We start from the raw sequence: 10,564 nt of genomic DNA, 5'->3' as shown, positions 1-10,564 counted from the left end.
TATCGCCCACAACTCTTTGTGTTCTACTCGTGCATATAACATCTACGCATAGACCTGGCTCGGATGCCACTGTTGGGGAACATAGTATTTCAAAAAAAATCCTACGATCACGCAAGATCTATCTAGGAGAAGCATAGCAACAAGCGGGGAGAGTGTGTCCACGTACCCTCATAGACCGAAAGCGGAAGCGTTAGTAATGCGGTTGATGTAGTCGAACGTCTTCGCGATCCAACCGATCAAGTACCGAACGCACGACACCTCCGTGATCTGCACACGTACAGCTCGGTGACGTCCCTCGAACTCTAGATCCGGCTGAGGCCGAGGGAGAGTTTTGTCAGCACGACGGCGTGGTGACAGTGATGACGAAGTTACCGGCATAGGGCTTCGCCCAAGCACTGCAACGATATGACCGAGGTGTGTTTCTGTGGAGGGGGCACCGCACACGGCTAAGAGAAACTTTTGTGTGCCATTGGGGTGCCCCCTCCCACGTATATAAAGGGGGGAGGAGGAGGAGGCCGGCCAAGGGGAGGAGGCGCACCATGGGGGGGCAATCCTACTCCAAGTAGGATTCGCCCCCCCCCCCTCTTTCCCATTCCAACAAGAAGAAGGGGGAAGGAGAGGGAGGAGAGAAGGAAAGGGGGCCCGGCCCCCCTAGTCCAATTCAGTTTGGGCTAGGGGGGCGCACGCCACACCTTGGCCTGCCTCCTCTCTTCCACCAATAGGCCCATGAGGCCCAATAACCCCCGGGGGGTTCCGGTAACCCCCGGTACTCCCGAAAATACCCGATACACCTCGAAACTATTCCGGTGTCCGAATATAGTGTTCCAATATATCAATCTTTATGTCTCGACCATTTCGAGACTCCACGTCATGTCCGTGATTTCATCCGGGACTCCGATCTACCTCCGGTTCATCGAAACACATAAACTCATAATACCAATCGTCATCGAACGTTAAGCGTGCGGACCCTACGGGTTCGAGAACTATGTAGACATGACCGAGGCTCATCTCCGGTCAATAACCAACAGCGAAACCTGGATGCTCATATTGGCTCCCACATAATCTATGAAGATCTTTATTGGTCAAACCGCATAACAACATACGTTGTTCCCTTTGTCATCGGTATGTTACTTGCCCGAGATTCAATCGTCGGTATCACTATACCTAGTTCAATCTCATTACCGGCAAGTCTCTTTACTCGTTCCGTAATGCATCATCCCGTAACTAACTCATTAGTTACATTGCTTGCAAGGCATATAGTGATGTGCATTACCGAGAGGACCCAGAGATACCTCTCCGACAATCGGAGTGACAAATCCTAATCTCGATATATGCCAACTCAACAAACACCATCGGCGATACCTGTAGAGCATCTTTATAATCACCCAGTTACGTTGTGACGTTTGATAGCACACTAAGTCTTCCTCCGGTATTCGGGAGTTGCATAATCTCATAGTCGGAGGAACATGTATAAGTCATGATGAAAGCAATAGCAACAAACTAAACGATCATAGTGCTAAGCTAACGGATGGGTCTTGTCCATCACATCATTCTCTAATGATGTGATCCCGTTCATCAAATGACAACACATGTCTATGGCTAGGAAACATAACCATCTTTGATAAACAAGCTAATCAAGTAGAGGCATACTACGGACACTCTGTTTGTCTATGTATTCACACATGTACTAAGTTTCTGGTTAATACAATTCTAGCATGAATAATAAACATTTATCATGATATAAGGAAATGTAAATAACAACTTTATTATTGCCTCTAGGGCACATTTCCTTCAGTAGATGCAGGCAGGAGTCGGTCTACTAATCTTGGACGTGATGCCTATATAATGATCATTGCCTGGATATCGTCATAATTATTTGAAGTTCTATCAGTTGCCCAACAGTAATTTGTTTACCCACCATTTGCTATTTTTCTCGAGAGAAGCCACTAGTGAATTCTACGGCCCCCGGGTCTTCTTTCTCATATATTTGCCTTTGCGATCTACTTTTTCCTTGCATTTATTTTCAGATCTATTAAACCAAAAATACAAAAAATACTTTGCTACACTTTATTTTATTTGTGATCTATTTATTCAATCTATTACAACTTTCTCCCGTCAACTTGCCAATTTCTGGCGCCATTACCCGAAAGGGATTGACAACCCCTTTAACACGTCGGGTTGCGAGGTGTTGTTATTTGTGTGCAGGGGTTGTTTACTTGTGTTACTTGGTTCTCCTACTGGTTCGATAACCTTGGTTTCATATCTGAGGGAAATACCTACCGCCGCTGTGCTACATCATCCCTTCCTCTTTGGGGAAATACCGACGTAGCTTCAAGCGACATCACACCTAGTTGCACCTTTAAAAACACTTGCACTTTGCACACAGGACATTGTGTAGTTGCACAGTGAAGGTAATCTAGTTGCACAACAAGCACCAAAGTTGGACACTAGTTGCACACTTAAGACATTTTAGTTGTACACCAGTACCATAACAGTTGCACACTGGACTGCCTAGAGGGAAATTTAATTCTGTAAGGGATATAGAAACACACCTGTAGTTGAGTTGCAGTTATACAAGATGCGCAAAAACTCCTTTTCATCAAGAGAGATGCCTTGGTGGGATCTCAAGTATTTGGACAGCGAAGGTTTGTTCACCAGCGGATGATTGTGGTCACGAACAAAGTGTGTCACCTCCCATCGCCCATCTAGCAGCTTCACCAACATTTTTTGCCTTGCATTGAGTCTGCTTTATTGTCTCGCGTTTCCGTTTCTTCTTTTTCTTGCTAGGACCAGCTTCCTCTTCAGCAAAGATTGGAGGTTCATCTCCCATTTCCTCATCAGTGTCAACAGGTTTTGGATCTGGTATAGGGTCCAGGACAGGAGGAGCCCCAACTCCTCCATCATCAGCTTTCGGCTTCTTGTACTTGTTGCAACAAAACTGCTGTTTTACCAATACATTGGTGCGAGCTGTCCGCCTAGAGGTGTTCATCTTGACAGAGAAACCCATCCGTAGGGCGTAGATGTTGTAGTGATCCTTAGCAATTTGAAGGCTGTCAAACCTCATGCCAACATAGGGTTCCATTGGCTGAGAACCAGCCTCATCCTCTCCTTCTTCTCCTTGCACAGCACCGTCAACAGTACCAGCTCCTAGCTCAATCCTGGTTGGACCAGGAACATTTGCCGTGGTGCCCGTGTCATCAAGAGTATGGCTCTCTGACTGCAAAGACACCACTACAGGGGCACCATGGGTTGATGACCGCCCTGCCACATTGTCATGGCCCATAGGGTTAGGCCCACGGGTTGTCTGCGTGTAGTAAACAGAGTTCCCATTTTCTGTCCAATTTCCTTGTGGTATGCTGGGTTGCTGTTGATCCATATCACGAGGAAGCTCATTGAGATCAGGAGGCAACTCATTGAGATCAAGCATTTCTTTTTCCTTTTTTTTGTTGCTGCCACACACCCCCTGCACATAAAAAAGAAGGAAGTGATGTCATCAGTTTAATCAAGAAAGAGTGTTTCAAACAACCTAAAAACTTAGTAAATAGGAAGTTGCACACCATTATGACAATCTTAGTTGCAAAAGCTACATGTCTATAGCAGAATCTTTATTATAACAGGTATGCATTTTTTTGTTTGCACAGAGTTGTTATATTAGTTGCACAGTTTGCAGTAAATAGGTGGCAAGAACATGACTTTTTTTACTACAGAGTTTTTCTGACTTTTTCCTCTGTTTGTTGCAATGATCTGCAGGTTTTCTGTTGGCAATGAGTTGATTTAGATTTTTCTGCACATAATTTGATGCTACAATTGAAATGGAAAATCTAGGTGAAAGAAGAAAAAAGAATTGGATGACAGATTATAGATATATGTTTTTCATCGCCGTTTCTGTTTTTACTTCTAGTATATTGAACATATTTTTACACTATAGCTTTGCAATAGTGTGGGACCAGAATAAATGTGTGGGACAAGAATATATGCGTGACTATTTTAATATGGTTTGTGGTTTCATTAGCCTAGTTTATTTTCCTGTTGCACAAATTGCCGGAGAAGTTGGTATGTGTGGTTTTCACAAAAGTTCTTGTGTTTTTGCTGTCGTACTACAGATTTTTGGTTTTGGCTAGAATAGATGTTTCAGTTGGCCAGGATGCATATTCAGTTGGCCAGCATGCATGTTCAGTTGGACAGTAAATGTGTTCAGTTGGCTAGAATAGATGTTTCAGTTGGCCAGGATGCATATTCAACTGGCCAGCATGCATGTTCAGTTGGCTAGGATACATGTTTTTATTGCACATATACTTCAGGTTTTCTAAAGTGTTCACTCACAAACATCCAGTACATGTGGGGTACAATGCATGTTTTAGTTTGGCTAGCAATACTGAGTTGCCAGAATACAGGTTCAGTTGGCTGGGATGCATGTTCAGTTGCACATTTATGCATTTTTTGTTGCAAATATCTTTTGGACAGTTAATGTGTTCATTTGCAAACAATAACTACAAGTTTGTAGAATGCATGTTTAGTTTTGGCTACAATGCATGTTGAGTTGGCTAGAATCATGTTTTAGTTGGCCAGAGAACTTGTTTTAGTTGGCTTGTTTAAGACATCCAGGCGGGGGAAACTTGGTTGGCATGCATGTTAGAAAACATGTTCAGTAAAGTTGGTCTCAAATCATGTTTAGTGTGCAACTAGGAAGCTGTGCAACTAAACCTAAATGACTTGTGTTTAGTTGCACAAACCAGGAAATAGTAGGCTTCTATCCATGGTTAGTTGCATAGTAATTCATGGTACTTGTTTTCAGTTGCAGATATGACACTCATGGGGGGGGTGATATGCCAGATCCACCTCTTTTTTGAAGCAGCTTCTCCATGGATTTGTGCTAGATCCATGGAGAAGGGGGTTTATATATGCCTACATATGCAGTAGAAGAAAGGGGGGAAGTGAAGAGGGGCAGAGGGGGATTACCTACTTGATGTTGCTGCCTGGTATGGCTCTAACCACTCTGCCCTTAGATCTTGTTTTTTGAAGTAGCTTCTTCTTCTACTTTGGGGCTCCCATGACGGCTGTATAGGAGGAGGAAGGAAGGCCTTGGACTCCCTTCCTTCATGGAGAAGAAGAAGGCAGCGTGGGCTCATGGGGGCGAGCGGGCGTGGGAGGCGCTGGGTAGGTATAGCTGGGGCGTGGGGGCGAGCGGGCGTGGGGGGACAGGCTGGCCACGTGGGAGCGCGGGCGTATCAGGACTGGCCGATCGATCGGGTCGGTTTTGGTGGCTGCCTGTCCTTCCTTTTCTGGAGCGTGGGGGACAAGGCCTTATCTTTTCAGGCCGGCTGCTCGATCGCACTAGTGGGCAGCCGGCCGCCCCCTAGACGCGTCCTATAAATAAATAAATAAATAAGAGCAACTCCAATGGGGCGACCCATTTCGTCCGCCGCCGTCCGTTTGGATCGGCGCGGACAGAAAATTCGGCCCAACGCGCCGACCCAAACGGACACGCGTCCGTTTTTCGTCCGCGGGCGACCCATTCCCGGCCCAATTTTGAGCCGGATTTGCGTCGGCGCGAACACAAGACGGACGCGCGTGCGCGCCTACTCCTCTCCCCGGGCCCGCCTGTCGGTGGGAGCCACCACCATTCCCACCCTTTTCCTCAAAACACTCCCGCCCGCGCGCGCTCCCACCCCCAACCAGCCATGGACGACGCCATCGACCTCAACGCCACCGTCGGCCTCGCCTCCCTCGCCTCGTCCGGTGCCGCCACCCCCTCCGGGAAAGGCAAGCCTCATGCCCTGCGCAAGACCGCCACCGTGACCAAGCCGAAGAAGGCGTTGACGCCCGAACAACGGGCAAGGGAGTCGGCCAAGAGGAAGGGCCGGAGGCACGCCGCAGACGCGAGGGATGAGGCCGCCGCGTAGGCCGCCGTCGTCGCCGTCGCGCAGCAGGAGTTCACCAATGCCCACGTCGTGGCGGCAACGAGGGAGGCACTCTACATGCTAGGGGTAAACCCTAGCCAGCACAGCCTCGTCCAAGCCGCCATCGTCGCGGCCAGCACTAGCTCGTCGGCATTTCTGATACATCTCCAACGTATCTATAATTTTTTATTGTTCCATGCTATTATATATTCTGTTTTGGATGATTAATGGGCTTTATTATACACTTTTATATTATTTTTGGGACTAACCTATTAACCGGAGGCCCAGCCCAAATTGCTATTTTTGCCTATTTCAGTGTTTCGCAGAAAAAGAATATCAAACGGAGTCCAAACGGAATGAAACCTTCGGGAACGTGATTTTCGGAACAAACGTGATCCAGAGGACTTGGAGTGGACGTCAAGCAAGCAACAAGGAGGCCACGAGGCAGGGGGCGCGCCTACCCCCCTGGGCGCGCCCTCCACCCTCGTGGGCCCCTTGTGGCTCCGCCTACCTACTTCTTCCTCCTATATATACCTACGTACCCCCAAACCATCAAGAGAGGAGCAAAAACCCTATTTCCACTGCCGCAACCTTCTGTACCCGTGAGATCCCATCTTGGGGCCTTTTCCGGCGCTCTGCCGGAGGGGGCATTGATCACGGAGGGCTTCTACATCAACACCATAGCCTCTCCGATGATGTGTGAGTAGTTTACCTCAGACCTTCGGGTCCATAGTTATTATCTAGATGGCTTCTTCTCTCTCTTTGGATCTCAATACAAAGTTCTCCTCGATTCTCTTGGAGATCTATTTGATGTAATCTTCTTTTGCGGTGTGTTTGTCGAGATCCGATGAATTGTGGGTTTATGATCAAGATTATCTATGAACAATATTTGAATCTTCTCTGAATTCTTTTATGTATGATTGGTTATCTTTGCAAGTCTCTTCGAATTATTAGTTTGGTTTGGCCTACTAGATTGATCTTTCTTGCAATGGGAGAAGTGCTTAGCTTGATCATACCTAGATATTCTCATAACTATGCTCAATTCTATCAATTGCTCGACAGTAATTTGTTTACCCACCGTAATACTTATGCTATCTTGAGAGAAGCCACTAGTGAAACTTATGGCCCCCGGGTCTATTCTCTATCATATTAATCTACCATTATTTCTATTACTTTTTATTTTGCTTTCTTTACTTCTAGTCTTTATCATAAAAATACCAAAAACATTATCTTATCATCTCTATCAGATCTCACTTTTGCAAGTGGCCATGAAGGGATTGACAACCCCTTATCGCGTTGGTTGCAAGGTTCTTATTTGTTTGTGTAGGTACGAGGGACTTGAGCGTGGTCTCCTACTAGATTGATACCTTGGTTCTCAAAAACTAAGGGAAATACTTATGCTACTTTACTGCATCACCCTTTCCTCTTCAAGGGAAAACCAACGCAGTGCTCAAGAGGTAGCAAGAAGGATTTCTGGCGCCGTTGCCGGGGAGTCTACGCACAAGTCAAGACATACCAAGTACCCATCACAAACTCTTATCCCTCGCATCACATTATTTGCCATTTGCCTCTCGTTTTCCTCTCCCCCACTTCACCCTTGCCGTTTTATTCGCCCTCTTTTCCGTTCGCCTCTTTTCCGCTCGCTTCTTGTTTGCTCGTGTGTTGGATTGCTTGCTTGTCACGATGGCTCAAGATAATACTAAATTGTGTGACTTTGCCAATACCAACAACAATGATTTTCTTAGTACCCCGATTGCTCCTCTTACCGAAGCTAAATCTTGTGAAATTAATGCTGCTTTGTTGAATCTTGTCATGAAAGATCAATTCGCCGGCCTTCCTAGTGAAGATGCCGCTACCCATCTAAATAGCTTTGTTGATTTGTGCGATATGCAAAAGAAGAAAGATGTGGACAATGATATTGTCAAATTGAAGCTATTTCCCTTTTCTCTTAGAGATCGTGCTAAAACTTGGTTTTCGTCTTTGCCTAAAAATAGTATTGATTCTTGGAATAAATGCAAAGATGCTTTTATCTCTAAGTATTTTCCTCCCGCTAAGATCATCTCTCTTAGAAACGATATTATGAATTTTAAGCAACTTGATCATGAACATGTTGCACAAGCTTGGGAGAGAATGAAATTAATGATACGTAATTGCCCTACTCATGGTTTGAATTTATGGATGATTATACAAAACTTTTATGGCGGATTGAATTTTTCTTCTAGAAATCTTTTAGATTCAGCCGCGGGAGGCACTTTTATGGAAATCACTTTAGGAGAAGCTACTAAACTCCTAGATAATATTATGGTTAATTATTCTCAATGGCACACTGAAAGATCTACTAATAAAAAGGTGCATGCAATTGAAGAAATTAATGTTTTGAGTGGAAAGATGGATGAACTTATGAAATTGTTTGCTAAGAAGAGTGTTTCTTTTTATCCTAATGACATGCCTTTGTCTACTTTGATTGAGAATAATAATGAATCTATGGATGTGAATTTTGTTGGTAGGAACAATTTTGGTAACAACGCTTATAGAGGAAACTTTAATTCTAGGCCGTATCCTAGTAATTTCTCTAATAATTATGGTAATTCCTACAACAATCTTATGGAAATTTTAATAAGTCGCCCTCTGATTTTGAGACTAGTGTTAAAGAGTTTATGAATTCGCAAAAGAATTTCAATACTTTGCTTGAAGAAAAATTGCTTAAAGTTGACGAATTGGCTAGGAACGTGGATAGAATTTCTCTTGATGTTGATTCTTTGAAGCTTAGATCTATTCCACCTAAGCATGATATCAATGAGTCTCTCAAAGCCATGAGAATTTCGATTGATGAGTGCAAGGAAAGAACCGCTAGGATGCGTGCTAAAAAAGATTGTTTTGTGAAGGCGTGTTCTTCTAGTTTTTATGAGAATAAAGATGAAGATCTAAAAGTTATTGATGTGTCCCCTATTAAATCTTTATTTTGCAATATGAATCTTGATAATGATGGGACTATAGATGAGTCAACTTTAGTTAGAAGGCGTCCCAAAAATTCGGAGTTTTTAGATCTTGATGCAAAAATTGTTAAAAGTGGGATTGAAGAGGTTAAACCTTTAGATAGCAATAAACCCACTATTTTGGATTTCAAGGAATTTAATTATGATAATTGCTCTTTGATATATTGTATTTCCTTGTTGCAATCCGTGCTAAATTCTCCTCATGCTTATAGTCAAAATAAAGCCTTTATTAAACATATCGTTGATGCTTTGATGCAATCCTATGAAGAAAAACTTGAGTAGGAAGTTTCTATCCCTAGAAAACTTTATGATGAATGAGAACCTACAATTAAAATTAAAATTAAAGATCATGAATGCTTTGCTTTGTGTGATTTGGGTGCTAGTGTTTCCACGATTCCAAAAACTTTGTGTGATTTGCTAGGTTTCCGTGAAATTGATGATTGCTCTTTAAACTTGCAGCTTGCGGATTCCACTATCAAGAAACCTATGGGAAGAATTAATGATGTTCTTATTGTTGCAAATAGGAATTATGTGCCCGTTGATTTTATTGTTCTTGATATAGGTTGCAATTCTTCATGTCCTATTATTCTTGGTAGACCTTTCCTTAGAACGATTGGTGCAATTATTGATATGAATGAAGGGAATATTAGATTCCAATTTCCATTAAGGAAAGGCATGGAACACTTCCCTAGAAAGAAGATTAAATTACCTTATGAATCTATTATGAGAGCCACTTATGGATTGCCTATCAAAGATAGCAATACTTAGATCTATCCTTGCTTTTATGCCTAGCTAGGGGCGTTAAACGATAGCGCTTGTTGGGAGGCAACCCAATTTTATTTTAGTTTTTTGCTTTTTGGTTCTGTTTAGAAATAAATAATCCATCTAGCTTCTGGTTGGATGTGTTTTTATGTTTTAATTAGTGTTTGTGCCAAGTGAAACCTATAGGATCTTCTTGGTTGATAGTTATTTGATCTTGCTGAAAATTCCAGAAACTTTCTGTTCACGAAACACTTGTTTAAAATCACCAGAACGTGATAAAATACTGATTCCAATTGCAGCAGATCAATAAACAAATTATCTAGGTCGTCTTATTTTGGTAGATTTTTCTGAGTTCCAGAAGTTTGCATTAGACACAGATTACTACAGACTGTTCTGTTTTTGACAGATTCTGTTTTTCGTGTGTTGTTTGCTTATTTTGATGAATCTATGGCTAGTAAAAGAGTTTATAAACCATAGAGAAGTTGGAATACAGTAGGTTTAACACCAATATTAAATAAAGAATGAGTTCATTACAGTTCTTTGAAGTGGTGTTTTCTTTTCTTTCGCTAACGGAGCTCACGAGATTTTCTGTTAAGTTTTGTGTTGTGAAGTTTTCAAGTTTTGGGTAAGATTTGATGGATTACGGAACAAGGATTGGCAAGATCCTAAGCTTGGGGATGCCCAAGGCACCCCAAGGTAAAATTCTAGGACAACCAAAAGCCTAAGCTTAGGGATGCCCCGGAAGGCATCCCCTCTTTCTTCTTCGTCTATCGGTAACTTTACTTGGAGCTATATTTTTATTCACCACATGATATGTGTTTTGCTTGGAGCGTCTTGTATGATTTGAGTCTTTGCTTTTTAGTTTACCACAATCATCCTTGCTGTACACACCTTTTGTGAGAGACA

This window comes from Aegilops tauschii, chromosome 6 (genome assembly GCF_002575655.3).
Source record: "Aegilops tauschii subsp. strangulata cultivar AL8/78 chromosome 6, Aet v6.0, whole genome shotgun sequence".
Taxonomy (NCBI): Eukaryota; Viridiplantae; Streptophyta; class Magnoliopsida; order Poales; family Poaceae; genus Aegilops; species Aegilops tauschii.
Note: the sequence above shows the minus strand (reverse complement) of the source record.